The sequence below is a fragment of the Procambarus clarkii genome, chromosome 29 (assembly GCF_040958095.1).
Source record: "Procambarus clarkii isolate CNS0578487 chromosome 29, FALCON_Pclarkii_2.0, whole genome shotgun sequence".
Taxonomy (NCBI): Eukaryota; Metazoa; Arthropoda; class Malacostraca; order Decapoda; family Cambaridae; genus Procambarus; species Procambarus clarkii.
This window is the reverse complement of record NC_091178.1, coordinates 36,108,704-36,134,677: the sequence shown is the minus strand read 5'-3', so window position 1 is coordinate 36,134,677 and position 25,974 is coordinate 36,108,704.

Below are 25,974 nucleotides of genomic sequence, written 5' to 3'. Positions count from 1 at the left end.
TCTAATACCCAGCCCGTTTCGGTCCTGTGGAGTCCTATACTCAGCCCGAACCGATCCTGTGGTGTCCTAAATTCAGCCCGTACCGATTCTGAAGAGTCCTATACTCTGCCCATACCGATCCTGTGGAGTCTGATACTCAGCCCGTATCGATCATGTGGAGTCCTATACTCAGCCCGTACGGGTCCTGTGGAGTCCTATACTCAGCATTAAACGATCCTGTGGAATCCAATCCTCAACCTGTATCGATCCTGTGGAGTTCTGTACTAAGCTCGTACCGATCCGGTGGAGTTCTGTACTCAACCCGTACCAATCACGTGGAGTTCTATACTCAGCTCGTACCGATCCTGTGGAGTGCTATATTCAGCCCATACCGATTCTGTGAAGACTTAAATTCCGCCCGAACCGATCCTGTGGAGTGTTATACTCAGCCCGTACCGATTCTGTGGAGTCCTATACTCAGCCCGTAACGATCTTGTTGAGTTCTATACTCAGCCCATTCTGATTCTGTGGATTCCTATACTCAGCTTATACTGATCCTGTGGAATCCTATACTCATCCCGTACCGATCCTGTGGAGTGCTACACACAACCCGGACCGATCCTCTGGAGTGCTATACTAAGCCTGTACCGATCCTGTGGAATCCTATACACTGCCCGTACCGATCCTGTTGAGTCCTATACTCAGCTAGTACCAATCCTGTGGAGTCCTATACTCAGCCCGTACCGATCCTGTGGAGTTCAATACTCAGCCCACACGCATCCTGTGGTGTCCTAAGTTCAGCCCGTACCGATCCTGTTGAGTCCTATACTCAGCCCATACCGATCCTGTGGAGTCCTATACTCATCCTGTATCGATGATGTGCTGTCCTATAGTCAACCCGTATCGATCCTGTGGAGTCTTATATTCAGCCCGAACCGATCCTGTGGTGTCCTAAATTCAGCCCGTACCGATCCTGTGGAGTGCTATGCTCAGCCCATACCGATCCTGTGGAGTCCTATACTCAGCCCGTACCGGTCCTGTGGAGTCTTATGCTCAGCCCGAAACGATCCTGTGGAGTCCAATGCTCAACCTGTACCGATCCTGTGGAGTTTTGTACTCAGCCCATACCAATCCCTTGGAGTTCTATACTCAGCTCGTACCGATCCTGTGGAGTCCGATATTCAGCCCGTACCGATCCTGTGCAGTTCTGTGCTCATCCCGAACCGATCCTGTGGAGTCCGATACACTGCCCGTACCGATCCTGTGAAGTACAATACTCAGCCCATACCAATCCTTTGGAGCCCTATACTCAGCCCGTACTGATCATTTGGAGTGCTATACTCAGCCCGTACAGATTCTGGGTTAGACTATACTAAGCCTGTACCAATCTTGTTGAGTCCTATACACTGCACGTACCGATCATGTGGAGCTCTATACTCAACCCGTAACGATCCTGTGGAGTGCTATACTCAGCCCGTACCGATTCTGGATTAGACTATACTAAGCCTGTACCGATCCTGTGGAGTCCTAAAATCAGCCTGCACCGATCCGGTGGAGTCTTATACTCAGCTCGAAACGATCCTGTGGAGTGATATACTCAGCCTGTACTGATCCTGTTGAGTTTTATACTCAGCCCATACCGATCCTGTGGAGCCCTATACTCACCCCGTAACGATCCTGTGGAGTCCTATACTCAGCCTGTACTGATCCTGTGGAGTCCTATACTCAGCGCGTACCGATCCTGTGGAGTCTTATAATCAGCCCATAGCGATACTGTGGAGTTTTGTACTCAGCCAGTACCGATCCTGTGGAGTTCTATACTCAGCCCATACGGATCCTGTGGTGTCCTAAATTCAGCCCGTACCGATCCTGTGGAGTCCTATACTCAGCCCATACCGATCCTGTGGAGTCCTATAGTCAGCCCGTATCGATCCTGTGGAGTCCTATACTCAGCCCGTATCAATCCTGTCGAGTCCAATACTCAGCCCGTATCGGTCCTGTGGAGTCCTATACTCAGCCCGTATCGATCCTGTGGAGTCCTATTCTAAGCCCATACCGATCCTTTGGAGTCCTATACTGAACCCGTAACGATCCTGTTGAGTGCTATACTCTGCCCGTACTGATTCTTTGGATTCCAATACTCAGCTAGTACTGATCCTGTGGAATCCTATACTCAGCCCGTACTGATCCTGTGGAGTGCTATACTCAGCCCGTACCGATCCTGTGGAGTGCTATAGTATACTAAGCCTGTACCGATCCTGTGGAGTCCTATACACTGCCCGTACCGAGTCTGTGGAGTCCAATACTCAGCCCAAACCAATCCTTTGGAGTCCTAGCTATACTCAGCCCATACCGATCCTGTGGAATTCTATACTCAGCCAATACCGATCATGTGGAGTCCTATACCCAGGCTGTACCAATGCTGTAGAGTCCTGTACTCAGCTTGTACCGATCCAGTGGAGTCCTGTACTCAGCCCGAACCGATCCTATGGAGTACTATACTCAGCCCGTACCGATCCTGCGGATTCCTATACTCAGCCTGTATCAGTCCTGTGGAATCCTGTTCTCATCCCGTACTGATCCTGTGCAGTCCAATACCCATACCGATAGGATCCTATGGAGTCCTATTCTCAGCGCGTACCGATCCTGTGGAGTCTTATATTCAGCCCATAAGGATAATGTGGAGTTCAGTACTCAGCCCCTACCGATCCTGTGCAGTCCTATATTCAGCCCGTACCGATCCTGTGGAGTCCAATATTCAGCCCGTATCGATCCTGTGGAGTCCAATACTCATCCCGTATCGGTCCTGTGGAGTCTAATACCCAGCCCGTTTCGGTCCTGTGGAGTCCTATACTCAGCCCGAACCGATCCTGTGGTGTCCTAAATTCAGCCCGTACCGATTCTGAAGAGTCCTATACTCTGCCCATACCGATCCTGTGGAGTCTGATACTCAGCCCGTATCGATCATGTGGAGTCCAATACTCAGCCCGTACGGGTCCTGTGGAGTCCTATACTCAGCCTTAAACGATCCTGTGGAATCCAATCCTCAACCTGTATCGATCCTGTGGAGTTCTGTACTAAGCTCGTACCGATCCGGTGGAGTTCTGTACTCAGCCCGTACCAATCCCGTGGAGTTCAATACTCAGCTCGTACCGATCCTGTGGAGTGCTATATTCAGCCCATACCGATTCTGTGAAGACCTAAATTCAGCCCGAACCGATCCTGTGGAGAGTTATACTCAGCCCGTACCGATTCTGTGGAGTCCTATACTCAGCCCGTAACGATCTTGTTGAGTTCTATACTCATCCCATACTGATTCTGTGGATTCCTATACTCAGCTTGCACTGATCCTGTCGAATCCTATACTCATCCCGTATCGATGATGTGCTGTCCTATAGTCAACCCGTATCGATCCTGTGGAGTCCTATATTCAGCCCGAACCGATCCTGTGGTGTCCTAAATTCAGCCCGTACCGATCCTGAGGAGTGCTATGCTCAGCCTATACCGATCCTGTGGAGTCCTATACTCAGCCCGTACCGGTCCTGTGGAGTCCTATGCTCAGCCCGAAACGATCCTGTGGAGTCCAATGCTCAACCTGTACCGATCCTGTGGAGTTCTGTACTCAGCCTATACCAATCCCTTGGAGTTCTATACTCAGCTCGTACCGATCCTGTGGAGTTCTATACTCAGCCCATACGGATCCTGTGGTGTCCTAAATTCAGCCCGTACCGATCCTGTTGAGTCCTATACTCAGCCCATACCGATCCTGTGGAGTCCTATACTCATCCCGTATCGATGATGTGCTGTCCTATAGTCAACCCGTATCGATCCTGTGGAGTCCTATATTCAGCCCGATCCGATCCTGTGGAGTGCTATGCTCAGCCCATACCGATCCTGTGGAGTCCTATACTCAGCCTGTACCGGTCCTGTGGAGTCCTATGCTCAGCCCGAAACGATCCTGTGGAGTCCAATGCTCAACCTGTACCGATCCTGTGGAGTTCTGTACTCAGCCCATACCAATCCCTTGGAGTTCTATACTCAGCTCGTACCGATCCTGTGGAGTTCGATATTCAGCCCGTACCGATCCTGTGCAGTTCTGTACTCAGCCCGAAACGATCCTGTGGAGTCCTATACTCAGCCCGTATCGGTCCTGTGGAGCCCTATACTCAGCACGAACCGATCCTGTGGTGTCCTAAATTCAACCCGTACCGATCCTGTGGAGTACTGTGCTTTAGCCCATACCGGTCCTGTGGAGTCCTATACTCAGTCCGTACAGGTCCTGTGGAGTCCTATGCTCAGCCCGAAATGATCCTGTGGAGTCCAATGCTCAACCTGTACCGATCCTGTGGAGTTCTGTACTCAGCCCATACCAATCCCTTGGAGTTCTATACTCAGCTCATACCGATCCTGTGGAGTTCTGTACTCAGCCCATACCAATCCCTTGGAGTTCTATACTCAGCTCATACCGATCCTGTGCAGTTCTGTACTCAGCCCGTAACGATCCTGTGGAGTCTTGTACTCAGCTCGTACCAATCCTGTGGAGTCCTATACTCAGCCCGTACCGATCCTGTGGAGTGCTATATTCAGCCCATACCGATTCTGTGAAGACCTAAATTAAACCCGTGCCGATTCTGTGGTGTGTTATACTCAGTCCGTACAGATCCTGTGGAGCCCTATACTCAGCATGAAACGATCATGTTGTGGGCTATACTCAGCCCGTACCGGTCCTGTGGAGTCCTATACTCAGCCTGAAACGATCCTGTGCAGTCCAATACTCAACCTGTATCGATTCTGTGGGGTCCTATACTCAGCCCATACCGATCCTGTGGAATCCTATACTCAGCCCGTATCGATCATGTTTAGTCCTATACTCAGCCCGTACCGGTCCTGTGGAGTCCTATACTCAGCCTGAAACGATCCTGTGGAGTCCAATACTCAACCTTTATCGATCCTGTGGAGTTCTGTACTCAGCCCGTACCAATCCGGTGGAGTTCTGTACTCAGCCCGTACTGTTATACTCAAATTCTATGTCAGTTGAAATATAACCAATCACAGGCAAGTAGGCCTCTGACGTCATGCCAGACAGAGGAGCAGCAGCCATGCTCCCAGCAGCCTCAGTTCTCCTCACAGACTCAGAGTAGGTGGACCTGTGCTGGCTAGTTATACACCTGTTTGCCTCACTCAATAAATATACAGAAGCGACTGTGTCTACATTCAACCCGAATAAGGCAAACGAATACTGGTAGCAGCAGTGGGACCCAGAAATTTTTTTGTGTTTCATCGCCTTGTGTTTCACAGTACAACCTCCATAAGCCGCCATCCTGCCACCCACGCATCAAATATTGTGCCAGACCGGGGTCCTGCAATCAACCACTACTCCAGGCCAACGTCTCAGCAGTAAGGGTAAATAATTTCCTGTTTGAACGTTAATTCATCAGTGAGGAGGAAGGAAGCTTCCGCGCCAGCCATTTTTGAATCTCGCGCCACCACGTGGGAACCTGCACCCACCACCACCACCGCCACCCAAGCTGACAGTATCTAAGCTTTGTGAGTGTTCAAGCTACTGAAATCGTCGTCAGCCATCGTCGCAAGTATCAACTGATTATTGTGGGTGTTGTACAGTTATTCAAGAGTAATTGGTAAAAAAAAAGACTACAATTGTTTGACTATTGTCGCCACCTTGCCTCCCTCCCAAGCTCACACACCTCTCATCTTCGCCACCAGCCCCTGCTACATCATTTTGTCTGAACTCCTGCCTCCCTATCGTGCTTTCCACACTGCCATCGTCGCAATATCGTCGTCGTCAGAATTTATCTTCGCACTCCCAACATCAACAGAGTGTGGGAACCACGGAGTTTCGCGCCACCGCCGCCAGGAGCGCTGCCATCGCATCAGTTTGTAAACAAGCCCTCACATGGTCCTCTTACGATCGTCGTCGCCCCTAACTCAACAACAACAACATGGTCCTCTTCACACGTCTCGTCACCGTTTTTCGTTTTGGCCATTGTTATATTGCAAATCCTGCAGCCCTGAGTTAAGTAATTATGAGCTAAGATATCGTGTGCTATGATTTAATGAGGTTTAACGTAAATATATCCATAATATCCTGTGAATTAACCATTCAGTGACTTGTTAAATATTGGATCCGGTTTAGTACTCCAGGCCCACAGTTTCTCTGATTCCTTTCAATATTCCCTGCATTGATTCCATTATTCATTAATTGTTACTAGTGTCATTAGTGAATTCAAAGGTGAGAGAAGTAAGAAATAATTGTTTCTAGCAGTTTATTTTGCATAATAGAAATTTGTTTTTTTGAGATTTCCATAGACAATAGAACATAGAATTTTTTTTATATTTCTCCAGACCTAACTTGAAATTTATCCTTTAAGCATTTTATTTTAAATTTTGACCATAGCAGTTATATACATTCCTGTGTCCAGTTTATGTGCTACATCCATATTTCTTACATTGCCACTTGTTGTGTTGAATCTTTTTAATGAAATTTTGCAATTGCATTTCCAAGTTTTTATTCTAAATTGCTGTGCTTAGTCTGGTTTAATTAATTTACATACATCCAATTCCAGTCATTTTTTAATGAAAGATTGCTAAATTTAGTTTACAATTTGCTTGTTCTTAATTATTTTCTTGCCTAGCCCAATTTAATAATTTTATTTCTGCCATTTCTTTTACTTTAGCCAAGTTGATATATTTTTGAGTGTTTATTTTTGTGTATACTATTTCTGATGCCAGGTGCACTTAATTATAACCTGCGTTCAAATATTCCTTCCACGGCTGTGACAATGCCTACCACTGTTGAAACCCCCCTCAGACTCAACGGGAACAGTTGCTCGTCCTAATGGCCAGAGATCAGCTCAGGAAATGGCTATTCCTCTTTTTGCCGGTGAATCCCGCTTATTAGAGTCATGGTTTAGTAAGGTTGAAGCGAAAACAGTTGCACGTTTTTCTAAGCCTACTGATGCCGAATACTTAGCAATTGCACGGTCAGCTGTGGACACAACCAAAGGTGATGCACGTTTTGTTGTTAATGAGAAAGCCATTGTCAGCCTCCAGTCTTGGCCCGAATTTAAGGATTTCTTTCACCATCGCTCTGTTAATAAAGGAGACCTTGACCCGTATAGGTTAGTTAAGAAAATTGCCAATGCCACCATGCAGCCTGGTGAATCGTTTAATGCGTTTACTAGCCGTCTCGATCAGTATCTGTATGCCTTGGTTTCTGCTATGAATAATTCGACTTGGTTAGATAAAGACAATAATCTGTCCTCTGAGGCTATGGCCAAGATGATAGCATTTGGGACTGTAATGCATTTTGCCCCAGAGCATACTAAACCAATCATTGAGCAACAAAATTTTGGTGTTAAACATGAAATTCGTGAAGTGTTTGAGGCCATTAAAAATGCCGCCGATAAACTAGCTCCCCGAAGTGCTCAACTGTTGCCACCCTCTGATACTGTAAATGTAGTAACAAGCTCTCAGCATCCTCCCACAAACTCTCAAAACTCTTGGTCGCAGAAGCGTACCCATGCTCGTAGCCCCCAGTCTCATAAATTGCCGAAACGCCATAGTCCACAACCATCCACTCCCTCATGTTGGCATTGTGGTAAGATTAACCACCTCGCAAGGGACTGTTGGTCCACCCCTAGATCATCACCTCCTAGACAATTCTCTCTGTCCCCTCGTCAATCATATCATTCTAGGCTCCCATATTGCACGTACCATAAACAAGTTGGTCACCACACTGTGGATTGTAGAGCTAGGCAAAGGACATCTCCACCTCGTAACTCCCATGGTCAGTCTTGGCGAGGCGCACAGCGTCCAAGACATTATCAGAACCCACGTAATTACAACTCCCAGCCCAGCTATAATGCAACTTCAAATTATAATGCTCGGTCACAAAATGCTGGATCTCAGAATGTTCACCCCATGTCGTCGGGAAACCCCCAAGGCCATCCGCTAACCAATTCAAGCCAGCTAATCCTAGTGCCCTCACTGTGTATTCAGTAGCTATCCAAAATAGATTTGGACACTTGACAGAGGAGGACACTGACTCTAGACCAGTTGTAGATGTTGACGGATCCACAATAAATTTGACCCAAACAAGACGCAGATATCCCAGACAACATAAGTCAAAAGTAGTAACTTGTCCAGTCTCAAGTGATGGTTCCCTTGTATCAGCCATTGTACATGGTAGAGTTTTAAAAGTTTTTCTTGACTCAGGTGTAAAAATTAATATTGTCAAGCCCTCAGCTCTTAGAGACATTGAAAGTAAGCACCCTACTACTTTAAAACAGTCACACATACCTTTTCTAAGTGGTATTTCAGGAAATAAAGTGAAAGTTCAGTGTGAAATTGACCTCCCACTCAAGTTCAATGATGTCACATTGTCTATAACATGTTTAGTTGTTGACGTTATTCATTTTCCTGGAGACATTCTCTTATGTTTGTACACCATACTTGATGAAAATATTGCATTGTTTCCCCATCGTTGGAACATAAGTATCAAAGACCATGTCATACCCTTGTGTAGCATGTATCGACAGGGCCACGAGTTCAACCTTCAATCAGATTATGTTAATTTTGTTGACACCCGCCTTGCTAGTGTAGGTTTGTCAGATCATTGTCGTGGTAGCATACTCGAGGAAACAGGCACTCGATTGAAGCATAGTAGTTGTGCAGTTGTTAAGGAGAATGAGTATCGGGACTTTCTGAAAGGGGACGCCCTAACGGATTCTCGTTGTCTCGCTCGCCTGGCAGCTTCCATCTCTGAAGTCATTGGTTCCACGGCTACTGACACTGTGCTACACCCTCATTCTCTCACCAGAATAAGAGTTAAGGTTCAGGGAGTGCCTGAGTTGTCGAATGTGATTGCAGAAAGTGAAACATGTAAAGTGAATGGTACATTTGTTGAACCCTCCTGGCACACAGTGCAGGATGGTACTGTTACATTATTTATTGCAAACACTAGTAATGCCGACATCCATCTGCAGTCTCGTACCCATGTTGTAGATTTTGCCCATTACTCGTTACCGGTGCGAGTTGTGGATGATGTCTCCATGGATCATACTGTTTGTACACTCACACCAGGAGAACAGGGATCTCAACCAGAGGTGCAAGTGCAACACCTCAGTCCTACTGATTTTCCTGACTCTGTGGCTCAGCTTTTGGAAATTTTGAACAGGAATAGAGCTGTTGTTGCTCTACCAGTAGAAAAATTAGGTCTCACTCCTCTTATCACACATAAAATTCCCCTTGAACAAGGAACTACGCCTATTTATGTACCAGCTTACCGTTTTCCCCATTCTCAGAGAGCAGAAGCCGATAGACTTGTAGAGGAAATGTTACAGAGTGATGTAATTGAATTGAGTAATTCGCCATGGAACGCTCCATTGATTCTTGTACCAAAGCGAGATGGGACTTGGAGACCTGTAATCGATTATCGCAAACTTAACAGAGTAACAATACCTGATCATTTCCCACTTCCAGTTCTAAATGATTTGTTGCAAAGTATTGGTAGAAACAAAGTATTCTCAACGTTAGATTTGTTGCAGGGATTCTGGCAAATCCCCCTTGATGAGGAAAATAAACAATTGACAGCCTTTAGTACTCCCAATGGTCATTTTCATTTCAAAAGAATGCCATTTGGTTTGCGTAGTGGTCCAATAACCTTTTCACGGCTCATGACAAATCTATTTCGTAGATTGATAGGAAGTACGCTTCTAGTTTACCTTGATGATCTCATAATCATGTCGAAAGATGTTCAGACTCATTTCCAGAACCTTGAGAAAGTACTTGCAAAGCTCGCTGAAGCTAATTTAAAAATAAAGCTTGCAAAATGTTAATTTTTAAAGCAGAAGATTAATTTCCTAGGTCATACAGTTACACCTTCAGGTATTACATTGAATGAATAAAAAATTATTGCTGCCCGTGATTTTCCAACGCCTCGTACCACTGAAGCCATAAGACAGTTCACAGGTCTTGTAGGATTTTATCGTTCATTTATTGCTGGATTCTCTATTTTAGCCGCTCCGCTTTACAAGTTGCAAAGAAAAGATGAACCCTTTGTTTGGGGAGAGGCCCAGGATCAGTCATTCAAAAAACTCAGAGCAGCCTTGATTTCGTCACCTGTCCTTAGGTACCCAGATTTTTCTAAACCTTTTACGTTGGTTACAGATGCTAGTGACATAGGTCTTGGTGCTGCATTACTTCAAACAGAAGGTCACAGAGATCACGCAATAGCTTATGCTAGCCGTACATTATCTAAAGAAGAGAAAAATTATAGCGCAACAGAACGAGAAGCCTTGGCAGTTGTCTGGGCACTTAAACATTTCAATGATACAATTTATAATTACCCAGTTCATGTTCTTACAGATCACCAACCATTAATTCCCTTGTTCAAAAATAAAAATCCAGTTGGAAAGTTTGCTAAATATTTGCTCACAATTCAAGAATTCAATCCCACATTTGGATATATTCCAGGGAAGCAAAATGTTGTAGCTGATGCGTTTTCTCGACACGTAGCTGTGATTCAGTTAAAAAACCCAGCATTAGATGCTACAGTAGTAGAAACGGAACAAAGACAAGACCCCATATGGGCACCCGTCATTAAATTTTTGACTAAGCAAAACACTCGCCCGATTCATAAACCGCCAGTACCATTGAAAGAATTAGTTATGTTGGACAATTTACTGTGCAGAGTAGTAAAGCTAGGGACACCCCCGAGGAAATGTTGTCAGTTAGTTGTTCCAGCTGTCTTGGTACCAACTGTGTTAAAAATTATCCATGATGCTCCTGCAAGTGCACATCCAGGAAAGGATCGTACACTCCAACAAGGTCGATTGAAGTATTTTTGGCCAAAAATGGCTAAGGAGATTGCTCATTATGTTGACAGATGTTTAACTTGTTTACAGCACAAGGGACATGTTTCAGGACCTAATCCAATTCAGGTGTACCCAGCAACTAAAGCTCCTTGGGAGCGAATATCGATGGATTTATTTACAAATTTTGCGGAAACAGAGAAAGGGAACAAACATTTGCTTGTAATGGTCGATAATTTTTCACGGTTTTGCGAACTAGTTCCCATCCCGAACAAAACAGCAGAAACTATAGCCAGTGCATTCCATGACCAAATAATTTGTAGATATAGTATGCCTAAAGTAATCCTTTCAGATAATGGTCCAGAATTCAGAAATAGTATTTTAACTAGCTTGTGTGATTTATATAACATCAAAAAAATGTAGCATCATGCCGTATCATCCAGCAAGTAATGGACTAGCTGAACGTACTAACAGGAAAGTGTTAGATGCCTTGAGAGTCACGTTGAATTTAGATAACAACAATTGGGATGATTTTATACCCTTAATTCAGTGTGCTATAAATTCTTCAATTAATGTTTCTACAGGTGACACACCTCACGCTACTCTTTATGGTACAGATAAGATCCTCCCTAATGAATTGATTAACGTACCTCCTACTCCCTTATATAACGTAGATGATTTTGTTCAGGTGAAGCGTAGACAGATGCAACTAGTATTCAAGAAAATACGTGAACAACTGTCCAAAGCTACAGCCGAGTTCACTCTAGCAAGGAATGCACGAGCTAAACCCAGTAAAATAACTATTGGATCTGTAGTACTGATACTTAACCAACACAGGTCTGGTCCTATGTACAAGTTAACTAAGAAATTTTTGGGTCCATATAAGGTAATCAAGCTTATTAAAGGTAACAAATACAGACTTAAGAACTTGTTAACAGGAGAGTATATAAATGAACATTTAGACCACATGAAGTTAGCTAAAATGACTGTTGATGAGACTGATGAGGAAGATGACAATGAACTTACCCAGACAGATCCTCCTATTGGGACACCACCTTCTGTGGTTGACAGACCACTTGATATTCAGCAACCCCATACTAGCACTTATAATCATAGATCTAGACCTCTCGTTTCAACCGTGCACTCACCACATGTCCATTGGCTGCATGTTAACAAGGATATCTCTCAAGATGATAGTTTGTCACATGAAGTTTCATCAGTTCCGGACCTTCAGTCAGAGCCAGAGCTGTATAGTGCTCTGGATGAGCTAGGTGTAGATATCCACAGAATTTATAATTGAGTGCACTCTACAGTTATTCTGTTTGTTTTGAAAAAAAAAAATCATTTGCAGTATTTCTACTACATGTGTCTTATTATTACCATTATATATAATGTATAGTTTTTCTGAACTTTACTTTGTTATAAATTAGATGCCATTGTTAAGTCTACTACCATTTGTATTTTTACAGTGCTTGTCATAAGAGTTATTAATGTTCTAGCAACCACATTGAGGCCAGTGAATCCTGACTGCTATCATGCAGATGTTAGTCTTCTTGATCCAGGTCTTGTATATAGCTTGTAAATATATTGTACATTGGTCTTGTAAATATATTGTATATTTCAAAAAAAAAAAAAGAAAAAAAATCCTCATTAACTAATCTTAAAATTCATTTGTGGTTGTTAGGTCAGAACTTTGTTCCATTAATGTAATAATTGTTTAATTTTGTATGGTTTTCAAGCACATGCCATTGACACATGTTAATAATTTTGTTAGGCAATACCTTGAGTTGTATTGTTCATATCTGATCAGTAGACATCCACATGTTCTTAATAATCTGGTTTAATCAAAGCATTGTTACCACGATTTTCACCTAATATGATGAATTTTTTTTTTTTGGTGCATATGCCGAGTTGTTAGTATTACGCACACCGGATCTTCTTTCAATGTTTTATTATGCAAATTTCATATGTAAGTCATTATTGAATGCCACCGAGGTCCTTTCAGTATCATTGTAACTATATAGCTAGCCAGAGCTTATCGACAAGGGTCGTCGACTTGGTAGCATGTCCAAGCGGTGTTATACTCAAATTCTATGTCAGTTGAAATATAACCAATCACAGGCAAGTAGGCCTCTGACGTCATGCCAGACAGAGGAGCAGCAGCCATACTCCCAGCAGCCTCAGTTCTCCTCAGACTCAGAGTAGGTGGACCTCGGCTGGCTAGTTATACACCTGTTTGCCTCACTCAATAAATCTACAGAAGCGACGACTGTGTCTACATTCAACCCGAAAAAGGCAAACGAATAGTACCGATCCTGTGGAGTTCTGTACTCAGCCCATACCAATCCCGTGGAGTTCTATACTCAGCTCATACCGATCCTGTGGAGTCCGATACTCAGCCTGTACCAATCCTGTGCGGATCTGTACTCAGCCCGTACCAATAATATGGAGTCCTATACTCAGACCGTACCAATCCTGTGGAGTCCTATACTCAGCCCGTACCGATCCTGTGGAGTGCTACATTCAGCCCATACCGATTCTGTGAAAACCTAAATTAGGCCCATATCGATCCTGTGGAGTGTTATATTCAGCCCGTACCGATCCTCTGGAGCCCTATACTTAGCCCGTAACGATCCTGTTGAGTGCTATACTCAGCCCGTACTGATTCTGTGGATTCCTATACTCAGCTCGTACTGATCCTGTGGAATCCTATACTCAACCCGTATCGATCCTGTGGAGTTATGTACTCAGCCCGGATAGATCCTGTGGAGTTCTGTATTCAGCTCCGTACCGATCCTGTGCAGTCCTATACTCAGCACGTACCAGTCCTGTGGAGTCCTATACTCAGCCCAAAACAATCCTGTTGAGTTGTATATTCAGCCTGTACCGATCTTGAGGAGTCCTATACTCAGCCCGTACCAATTCTGTAGGGTCCTATACTCAGCCCGTTTCGATCCTGTAGAGTCCTATACTCAGCACGTACCAATCCTGTGGTGTCCTATACACAGTCCATACCGATCCTTTGCAGTCCTATACTCCGCCTGTAACAATCCTGCGGAGTTCTACATTCAGCTCAGTACCGATCCTGTGGACTCCTATACTCAGCCCGTACCAATCCTGTGGAGTCCTATACTCAGCCAATAACAATCCTGTGGAGTTCTATATTCAGCCTGTACCGATCTTGTGGAGTCCTATACTCAGCCCGTACCGTTCCTGTGCAGTCCTATACTCAGCCCGTACCTATCCTGTGCAGTCCTATTCTCAGCCCATACCGATCCTGTGTAGAGGTATACTCAGCCCGTACCGATCCTGTGGAGTGCTATACTCACCCCGTACCGATCCTGTGGAGTCCTATACTCATCCCGTACCTCTCCTGAAGAGTGCTATACTCAGCCCATACCGATCCTGTGGAGTCCTATACTCAGCCTGTATCGACCCTGTGGAGTCCTATATTCAGCTTGTATCGATCATGTGGAGTCCAATACTCAGCCTGTACCGATTCTGTGGAGCTCTAAATTCAACCAATAACGATCCTGTGGAGTTCTTTACTCAGCCCGTACCGATCCTGTGGAATCCTATAATCAGCCCCTGCCGATTCTGTGGAGACCTATTCTCAGCCCGTACCGGTCTTGTGGAGTACTATACTCAGCCCAAAAAGATCCTGTGGAGTCCTGTACTCAGCCCGTTCAGGTCCTGTGGAGTCCTATACTTAGCCCGAAACGATCCTGTGGAGTACTATACTCAGCCGGAACCAATCCTGTGCAATCCTATACTCAGCCCAAACCGATCCTGTGTAGAGTTATACTCAGCCCGTACCGATCCTGTGGAGTGCTATACTCAGCCCGTACCGATTCTGTGGAGTTCTATATTCTGCCGGTACCGTTCTTGTGGAGTCCTATTCTCAGCCCGTACCGATCCTGTGTAGTCCTATAGTCAACCCATACCGATCTTTTGGAGAGTTATACTCAGCCCACACCGATCCTGTGGAGTGCTATACTCAGCCCGTACTGATCCTGTGGAGCCCTATACTCATCCCGTACCGCTCCTGAAGAGTACTATACTCAGCCCATACCGATCCTGTGGAGTTCTGAATTAAGCCAATACCGAACCTGTGGAGTCCAGAATTAAGCCAATACCGATCCTGTGGAGTCCTATACTGAGCCCGTATTGATCCCGTGGAGCCCTATACTCAGCCCGTATCGATCCTGTGGAGTCCTATACTAAGCCCGTACCGATCCTGTGAGTAGTGTGGATGACAGAGCAGCGAGGAATTTTTTTTTTCTCGGGGAAATTCCTGTTTGTGAGTCAGGGTTTTCAGGTGAATTTAGAAATTCCCGTTTGTGAGTCAGGGTTTTCAGGTCCAATATCCCGCATATGGCTTTGGTTTTTTCATGTAAATTTGGTCAGTCACAGATTTGGAAGCAAGGAATTCTTATGAGAATAATAATTTCAGAGAATTTAGAAGTTTGTTAAAAAGTTCATATGATGAAAATAATGTCATACGAGTTTTGTTAAGAGTTCTTATGGGAGAATTTTTCAGAGTTCCTACCAATAATAAACCGATATTTAGGCCTTATATATTTAAGTAGGATTCTTACTTAGAAACTAGTATATTGCTATATAACTGATTCATTTCCCTGCCCCCTCCCCCTGCATCTCCCGCTCATACATCATACCCCCTCCCTCCCTCCCCCTTACCTCGCAATCTCTCGCCTCACCTGTATTTACCTTACGCCGCCAGCCAGACGCTGCCTTCAGGTCACCTCCTTAATCTTATCTTCTCCATAATATCTGGACTGTCCTTCCCCCCTCTCCCTGCCTGTTTCAGTACCCCTCTCTCCTTTTCATATTGTTCTCTCTTCCTACTTCCTTACAGCTATTTTCTGACATCGTAATGTTTTGTTCCTTTTTCATTAACCAGTCAGTTTTACACAAATCAACCGAGGCAGCTCAATGTAACCTTAATTCTGAAGCCGTCTCCGAGACTACGAGACTAATGCCTGAAATAATCGGAGTCAAGTTTTTTCCTGAAATTAGCAGTCCACTTAGTGAGCAAAATTCGTCAGAGTCCATTTTCAACCCATTTTTCATCAGAGTCCATTTTATACCAAAATTTCGTCAGAGTCCAGTTTTTATCCAAAATTTGTCAGTCCTGTAATCTTTAAAAATTCATCAGAGTCCATTTTATACCTAAAAATTAACAGAGTCCACTTTGTGAGCAAAATTCATCAGAGTCCAGTTTTCTAGCAAAATTCGTCAGAGTCCTGTAATCTGTGAAAAATTTGACAGAGTCCATTTTCTACCCAATTTTCATCAGAGTCCAGTTTATACCAAAAATTCAACAAAGTCCACTTTGTGCCAAAATATTCAGTCCAGTTCATGATCGAAATTAATCAGAGTCCAATTGAAGACCCAAATTTGACAGAGACCACATTTTCGCTACTAGCAGTCCAATCCCCCTGAAATTTTAAACAGTCATATTTCAGTCGTAGTAAATAAGATCAAGTCAGTTACTGAGCTCCAGCTCTCGTCCCCCACCCTACTTCCCCCTCAAGTCTTTGTTAATATCCTATCAATTCCCCTGAAATTTTTACCCTCTGTATTTCAGACACCGTAAATAAGATCAAAACAGTTAACGAGCTCCAGCTCTTGTCCCCCAGCATACTCTCCCCTCAAGTCTTTGTTAATATCCTATCAATTCCCCTGAAATATTTTACCCTCTGTATTTCAGACACCGTAAATAAGATAAAAACAGTTAACGAGCTCCAGCTCTCGTCCTCACCTTAGTTCTCTCTCGTATCTTTGTAAATAAATCATCAATTTCACTAAAATTTTTACCCTCTGTATTTCAGACACAGTAAATAAGATCGGGGCAGTTACCGAACTCTAGCTCTTGTCCTCTGTCCAAGTTCACTCCTGCAAATTCACTACTATCAGTCCAAATTCCCCGGAGATTTAAGCACCCTCTTGAGATTTAAAGTGGCCTCGTAGCCTGGTGGATAGCGCGCAGGACTTGTAATTCTGGCGCGGGTTCGATTCCCGCACGAGGCAGAAACAAATTGGCAAAGTTTCTTTCACCCTGAATGCCCCTGTTACCTAGCAGTAAATAGGTACCTGGGAGTTAGTCAGTTGTCACGGGCTGCTCCCTGGGGGTGGAGGCCTGGTCGAGGACTGGGCCGTGGGGACACTAAAAAGCCCCGAAATCATCTCAAGATAATCTCAAGATAACCCAACTACATTTTCAGACATAGTAAATAAAAGCCAGTTCAGTTACCGAGTTTCAAATCTTGTTCCCCGCTTAGCTCATTTTGTACAAGTTCTTTATTTTACAACTAAATCACCTGAGATTTAAGATCACCTTACTTCTAGCGTAGTAAAATTAATCAGGACATTAGCCAAGCTCCATTTCCTCTGTCTTAGATCATCGAACATAAATATATCCGATCAAGTCCCTCTCCAGCCTAACTCTTTATCAGAGTAATCACCTTACCCTTTCCCTCCCTTACCATCTCATCCCCAACGTATCCAAACCTTCAATAATCATACTGTATTTGCTTATTTTCTCTGTATTAAGCTGTGTTCTTCACATTTTTTTCCATGTTATCTGTGTTCACTCAATGTTCTACAACTGTTCACAGCATGCTCAGTTCAAATTTTTTTACCTGTTTTTCTCAATTTTTCTGTTTTCTACCATTTTTCCCCCATGTTCATTACAGTCCCTTACATGTTCTCTGTACAACTTTTATACTCAGTATTCATGTTCTCAATGTTCTTAGCTTGTTATTCACATGTTCAGTGTTCATTCTTTGTATTCCCTATGTTCCTTATCATGTCTTCTTATTCTCTATAAGTTCATATTCCCTGCATGTTCACTTTATTCATCAAATTTTTCTTACATGTTTTCTGTGTTCACCGTATGTTCACTGTGTTCATTCCCTTACTTAACCTCAATTTTTTATGTTCTTTGTTTCTTCCATTCACTAACTAGTTCTTTGTCAAATATTATCATCGGCAATACAGTTCCCTCAACAATTTTAGTCACCCAGTGTTATTTGCCAAACTACGTCAAAGTAATTCTCATAGTCAACTTAATAGTTCTACCAACCCTGTTCTTAAACAAATCTACACTTTATTCAGTTCCAAATTTACAAAGACAAACTTTTCTTGTAACTTCTTAACTAAAAACTACATGTCAATCAACCAAAAATAGTCAGGATTAATCTCATTCAACACCGTTCTTAACTAAAACAACCTTTCTCTTAGCTAAAAATTGTCAAAGGAATCTTTCCAACACTGTTCATAACTAACTTTATCCATCGTCATTCAACTAAAAATAATAACTTTCATCATTTCCTAACTAAACTTATTCCATAGTCAACAGAAAATAACCGTGTTCATCATGTTTCATTGTCATTTCTTATCTAAAAAATTATCCACCAATCATCAGAAAAGTCATGTTCATATTGTTTTGTCTTTTGCTTAACTAAAAGTATTCATCAGTCAACTAAAAAATAGTTACTTCATCATGTTTCCCTGTCATTTCTTAGCTGAAATATCACTTCTCTCATCTGAAATAGTCATGTGTAGCCTCATTCCAACACTGTTCTTAACTAAAGTAACCTTTCACTTCGCTAAACTAGTCATATTCATCATTGTTCCTAACCAAAATTATATGTCGTTAAGTAAGAAATATAGTCAAAGACACTCTTCGAGACATCAAGGACTTACTCAAAGACATCAAAGTTGCACTCAAAGACATCCTTTGAGACATCAAAAACATCCTTAGGTTAGGTTAAGCAGGATAAGTTAGGTTAAGTTAGGTAAGATAGGTAAGGTAAGGTAAGTTAGGTTAAGCAGGTTAGGTTATGCAGGTTAAGTTAGGTAAGTTAGGTAAGATAGGTAAGGTAAGGTAAGTTAAGTTAGGATAGGTAAAGTTAGGTTATGCAGGTTAAGATAGGTAAAGGTAAGGTAAGTTAAGTTATTATAGGTAAAGTTAGGTTAAGCAGGTTAAGTTAGGTAAGTTAGATTAAGCAGGATAAGTTAGGTTAAGTTAGGTAAGATAGGTAAGGTAAGGTAAGTTAAGTTAGGATAGATAAAGTTAGGTTAAGCAGGTTAAGTTAGTTAATGTAGGTAAGTTAGGTTAAGCAGGATAAGTTAGGTTAAGTTAGGTAAGTTAGGTAAGATAGGTAAGGTATGGTAAGTTAAGTTAGGATAGGTAAAGTTAGGTTAAGTTAGGTAATGTAGGTAAGTTAGGTTAAGCAGGATAAGTTAGGTTAGGTTAGGTAAGTTAGGTTAGGTTAGGTAAGTTAGGTAAGATAGGTAAGGTAAGGTAAGTTATGTTAGGATAGGTAAAGTTAGATGTAGGAACGTTACGTTAACTAAGTAACATTGGGTGGAGAGGATAGGTTACGTAGGTTTGAGCAGTGTAGTTCAGAGAACAGTTTTAGGGTAAAGTGACTAAGAAAATATATTTTAACAGAAGTGCAGGTTTGGTATGAAAAGCTGAACTAGTTACATTTTGGAGAGAAATTTTATGACTGAAGATGTCCTAAAGAATAACATAATGGAACAAGGAGAGTTTCTTTGATGAACGAAGGTGTCTTAGAGAACAACTTTTTGGAGAACGAAGGTGAATTAGAGATCACTTTGATGACTCTGAGAACAACTTTTTGGAGAACGAAGGTGAATTAGAGATTAACTTTTATGATTTAGAGAACATCTTTGATGTCCTAGAGAACAAGATCGATGTCTTAGAGAACATCTTTGATGAACAAAGATGTCTTAGAGAACAACTTTTTGGAGAACGAAGGTGAATTAGAGATCACTTTGATGACTCTGAGAATAACTTTGATCAACGAAGATGGATTGGAAAGTTTCTCTAATGAACGAAGGTGACTTAGAGATTAACTTTTATGATTTAGAGAACATCTTTGATGTCTTAGAGAACAACATTGATGTCTTAGAGAACAACTTTGATGAACAAAGATGTCTTAGAAAGCTTCTCTGATGAACGAAAAGATACTTAGAGAATAACTTTGATGACTGTATTTAACTTTTTGATGGCTCTGAGGACAGTTTTTGTTGAACGAGGATGTCTCAGAAGGCTTCTTTGAATAACAAAGGTGACTCTGAGAAAAACTTTTGATGACTCTGATAATGACTTTGTTGTTTTAAAGAATAACTTTTATGCCTCTGCGATTAACTTTAATGAACGAAGATGTCTTAGAAAGTTTCTCTGACGAACGAAAGGTTACTTAGAGAATAACATTGATGACTGAGATTAACTTTTTGATGACTCTGAGAATAACTTTGAGGATGCGAGTAAATTTTTTGAGTGTTTGAGAGTGTCTTTTGATATCTCGAAGAGTGCCCTAGAAGTCTTAAGGATGTTTTTGATGTCTCAAAGGATGTCTTTGAGTGCAACTTTGATGTCTTTGAGTAAGTCCTTGATGTCTCGAAGAGTGTCTTTGACTATATTTCTTACTTAACGACATATAATTTTAGTTAGGAACAATGATGAATATGACTAGTTTAGCGAAGTGAAAGCGAAGCGAAGTGTAGAGTTATACTCAGCCCGTACCGATCCTGTGTAGTCCTATACCCAGCCCATACCGATCCTATGGAGAGTTATACTCAGTCCGTACCAATCCTGTGGAGTGCTATACTCAGCCTGTACCGATTCTCTGGAGTCCTAATTTCAACCCATAACGATCCTGTGGAGTTCTATACTCAGCACGTACCGATTCTGTGGAGTGCTATACTCAGCCTGTACCGATTCGGTGGAGTCCTAAATTCAACCCATAACGATCCTGTGGCGTTCTATACTCAGCCCATACCGATCCTGTGGAATCCTATAATCAGCCCCTACCGATTCTGTGGAGTCCTATACTCAGTAAGTACCAATCCTGTGGTGTGCTATACGCAGTCCGTACCGATCCTTTGCAGTCCCATACTCATCCTGTAACAATCCTGTGGAGATCAATTTCAGCCTGTACCGATCCTGTGCAGTCCTATACTCAGCCCATACCGATCCTGTGTAGAGTTATACTCAGCCCGTACCAATCCTGTGGAGTGCTATACTCAGCCCATGCCGATCCTGTGGAGTCCTATACCCAGCCCGTATCGATCCCGTGGAATCCTATATTCAGCCCGTATCGATCCGGTGGAGTCCTATACGCAGCCAGTACCGGTCCTGTGGAGTCCTATACTCAGCCCAAAACGATCCTTTGGAGTCCTGTACTCAGCCTGAACTGGTCCTGTGGAGTCCTATGCTTAGCCCGAAACGATCCTGTGGAGTCCTATACTCAACCCGTACCAATCCTGAAGAGTTCTGTACTCAACCCGTACCAATCCTGTGGAGTTCCGTACTCAGGTCGTATCGATTCTGTGGAGTCCTATACTCAGCCCGTACCGATCGTGTGCAGTCCTATACTCAGCCCGTATCGATCTTGTGGAGTCCTATACTCAGCCTGTATCAATCCTGTTGAGTCCTGTACTCAGCCCGTAACCATCCTGTGGAGTCCTATACTCAGCCCGCACCGATCCTGTGGAGTCCAATACTCAGCCCGTACCGATCTGGTGGAGTCCTATACTCAACCCGTATCGATCCTGTGGAGTCTTATACTCAGCCCGTACAGGATCCTGTGGTGTTTTATATTCAACCCATACCAATCCTTGTGGAGTCCTATACTCAGAACATATCGATCCATGTGGATTCCTATACTCAGCCCGTACCAATCTTGTGGAGTCCTATACTCAGCCCATACCGATCCTGTGGAGTCCTATACTCAGCCCGTATCGATCCTGTGGAGTTCTATACTCAGCCCGTAACGATCCTGTTGAGTTTTAAATTCAGCATATAACGATCCTGTGGAGTTCAAAACTCAGCCCATACCAATCCTGGGGAATAATATATAATCAGCCCGTACCGATCATGTGGAGTCCTATACTCAGCCCGTACTTATCCTGTGGAGTCCTATACTCAGCCCATACCGATCCTGTGGAGTCCTATACTCAGCCCGTACCGATCCTGTGGAGTCCTATACTCAGCCCGTACTAATCATGTGGAGTTCTAAATTCAGCCCTTACCGATCCTGTGGAGTCCTATACTTAGCCCGTACTAGTCCTGTGGAGTCCTATACTCAGCCCAAAACAATCCTGTGGAATCCTGTACTCAGCCCGAACTCATCCTGTGCAGTCCTATTTTCATACGGTAAGGATAATGTGGAGTCCTATACTCAGCCCGTAACGGTCCTGTGGAGTCCTATTCTTAGCCCGAAATGATCCTGTGGAGTCCTATAATCAGCCCGTAACGATCCTGTGGAGTCCTATACTCAGCCCGTACCGATCCTGTGGAGTCTTATACTCAGCCCGTACAGATCCCGTGGTGTTTTATATTCAACCCATACCAATCCTGTGGAGTCCTATACTCAGAACATATCGATCCTGTGGATTCCTATACTCAGCCCGTACCAATCCTGTGGAGTCCTATACTCAGCCCGTAACGATCCTGTGGAGTTCTAAATTCAGCCCATAACAATCCTGCGGAGAGTTATACTCAGCCCGTACAGATCCTGTGGAGTGCTATACTCAGCCTTTACAGATACTGTGGACTCCTATACTCAGCCCATACCGATCCTTTGGAAAGTTATACTCAGCCCGTACAGATCCTGTGGAGTGCTAAACTCAGCCCGTACCGATCCTGTGGAGTCCTATACTCATCCCATACCGCTCCTGAAGAGTTCTATACTCAGCCCATACTGATCCTGTGGAGTCCTATACTCAGCCCGTATCGATCCTGTGGATTCCTATACTCAGCCCGTACCAATCATGTGGAGTTCTCTATTTAGCCTGTACCGATCTTGTGGAGTCCTATACTCAGCCCGTACCGTTCCTGTGTAGTCCTATACTCAGCCCATACCGATCCTTTGGAGAGTTATACTCAGCCCGTACAGATCCTGTGGAGTGCTATACTCAGCCCGTACCGATCCTGTGGAGTCCTATACTCATCCCATACCGCTCCTGAAGAGTTCTATACTCAGCCCATACTGATCCTGTGGAGTCCTATACTCAGCCCGTATCGATCCTGTGGAGTTCTATACTCAGCCCGTAACGATCGTGTGGAGTTCTAAATTCAGCCCATAACGATCCTGTGGAGTTTAAAACTCAGCCCGTATCGATCCTGTGGAATCCTATAATCAGCCCGTACCGATCATGTGGAGTCCTATACTCAGCCCGTGCCGGTCCTGTGGAGTCCTCTACTCAGCAAGTACTTATCCTGTGGAGTCCTATACTCAGCCCATACCGATCCTGTGGAGCCCTATACTCAACCTGAACCGATTCTGTGGAGTCCTATACTCAGCCCGTACTAATCCTGTGGAGTTCTAAATTCAGCCCTTACTGATCCTGTGGAATCTTATACTCAGCCCCTATTGATCCTGTGGAGCCCGATACTCAGCCCGTTTCGATCCTGTAGAGTCCTATACTCAGCCCGTACCGATCCTATGGAGTCCTATACTCAGGTCGTACCGATCCTATGGAGTCCTATACTCAGCCTGTACTAATCCTGTGGAGTTCTAAATTCAGCCCTTACCGATCCTGTGGAGTCCTATACTCAGGCCCTATTGATCCTGTGAAGTCCTATATGCAGCCCGTTTTGATCCTGTAGAGTCCTATACTCAGCACGTACCAATCCTGTGGTGTCCTATACACAGTCCGTACCGATCCTTTGCAGTCCTATACTCAGCCTGTAACAATCCTGTGGAGTTCTATATTCAGCTTAGTACCAATCCTGTGGAGTCCTATACTCAGCCCGTGCCAATCCTGTGGAGTCCAATACTCAGCCCATAACACTCCTGTGGAGTTCTATATTCAGCCTGTACCGATTTTGTGGAGTTCTATACTCAGCCAGTACCGATCCTGTGCAGTCCTATACTCAGCCCAAACCGATCCTGTGTAGAGTTATACTCAGCCCGTACCGATCCTGTGGAGTGCTGTACTCAGCCCGTACCGATTCTGTGGACTTCTATATTCAGCCGGTACCGTTCTTGTGGAGTCCTATTCTCAGCCCGTACCGATCCTGTGTAGTCCTATAGTCAGCCCATACCGATCTTTTGGAGAGTTATACTCAGCCCACACCGATCCTGTGGAGTGCTATACTCAGCCCGTACTGATCCTGTGGAGCCCTATACTCATCCCGTACCGCTCCTGAAGAGTACTATACTCAGCCCATACCGAACCTGTGGAGTTCTGAATTAAGCCAATACCGAACCTGTGGAGTCCAGAATTAAGCCAATACCGATCCTGTGGAGTCCTATACTGAGCCCGTATTGATCCCGTGGAGCCCTATACTCAGCCCGTATCGATCCTGTGGAGTCCTATACTAAGCCCGTATCGATCCTGTGGAGTCCTATACTAAGCCCGTAACGATCTTGTGAGTAGTGTGGATGACAGAGCAGCGAGGATTTTTTTTTTCTCGGGGAAATTCCTGTTTGTGAGTCAGGGTTTTCAGGTGAATTTAGAAATTCCCGTTTGTGAGTCAGGGTTTTCAGGTCCAATATCCCGCATATGGCTTTGGTTTTTTCATGTAAATTTGGTCAGTCACAGATTTGGAAGCAAGGAATTCTTATGAGAATAATAATTTCAGAGAATTTAGAAGTTTGTTAAAAAGTTCATATGATGAAAAAATTGTCATACGAGTTTTGTTAAGAGTTCTTATGGGAGAATTTTTCAGAGTTCCTACCGATAATAAACCGATATTTAGGCCTTATATATTTAAGTAGGATTCTTACTTAGAAACTAGTATATTGCTATATAACTGATTCATTTCCCTGCCCCCTCCCCCTGCATCTCCTGCTCATACATTACACCCCCTCCCTCCCTCCCCCTTACCTCGCAATCTCTCGCCTCACCTGTATTTACCTTACGCCGCCAGCCAGACGCTGCCTTCAGGTCACCTCCTTAATCTTATCTTCTCCATAATATCTGGACTGTCCTTCCCCCCTCTCCCTGCCTGTTTCAGTACCCCTCTCTCCTTTTCATATTGTTCTCTCTTCCTACTTCCTTACAACTATTTTCTGACATCGTAATGTTTTGTTCCTTTTTCATTAACCAGTCAGTTTTACACAAATCAACCGAGGCAGCTCAATGTAACCTTAATTCTGAAGCCGTCTCCGAGACTACGAGACTAATGCCTGAAATAATCGGAGTCAAGTTTTTCCCTGAAATTAGCAGTCCACTTAGTGAGCAAAATTCATGCTGTGAACATTTGTAGAACATGAAGTGAACACAGATAACATGGAAAAAATGTGAAGAACACAGCTGAATATAGAGAAAATATGCAAATACAGTATGATTATTGAAGGTTTGGATACGTTGGGGATGAGATGGTAAGGGAGGGAAAGGGTAAGGTGATTACTCTGATAAAGAGTTAGGCTGGAGAGGGACTTGATCGGATATATTTATGTTCGATGATCTAAGACAGAGGAAATGGAGCTTGGCTAATGTCCTGATTAATTTTACTACGTTAGAAGTAAGGTGATCTTAAATCTCAGGTGATTTAGTTGGATAATAAAGAACTTGTACAAAATGAGCTAAGCGGGGAACAAGAGTTGAAACTCGGTAACTGAACTGGCTTTTATTTACTATGTCTGAAAATGTAGTTGAGTAGTTAAATCTCCGGGGGATTTTGGACTGATAGTAGTGAATTTACAGGAGTGAACTTGAACAGAGACAAGAGGACAAGAGCTAAAGTTCGGTAACAGGCCCGATCTTATTTACTGTGTCTGAAATACAGAGGGTAAAAATTTTAGGGAAATTGGTGGGTTATTTACAAAGATACGAGAGAGAACTAAGGTGGGGACGAGAGCTGGAGCTCGTTAACTGTTTTTATCTTATTTACGGTGTCTGAAATACAGAGGGTAAAAAATTTCAGGGGAATTGATAGGATATTAATAAAGACTTGAGGGGGAAGTATGGTGGGGGACGAGAGCTGGAGCTCGTTAACTGACTTGATCTTATTTACTACGACTGAAATATGACTGTTTAAAATTTCAGGGGGATTGGACTGCTAGTAGCGAAAATGTGGTCTCTGTCAAATTTGGGTCTTCAATTGGACTCTGATTAATTTCGATCATGAACTAAACTCTGAATATTTTGGCACAAA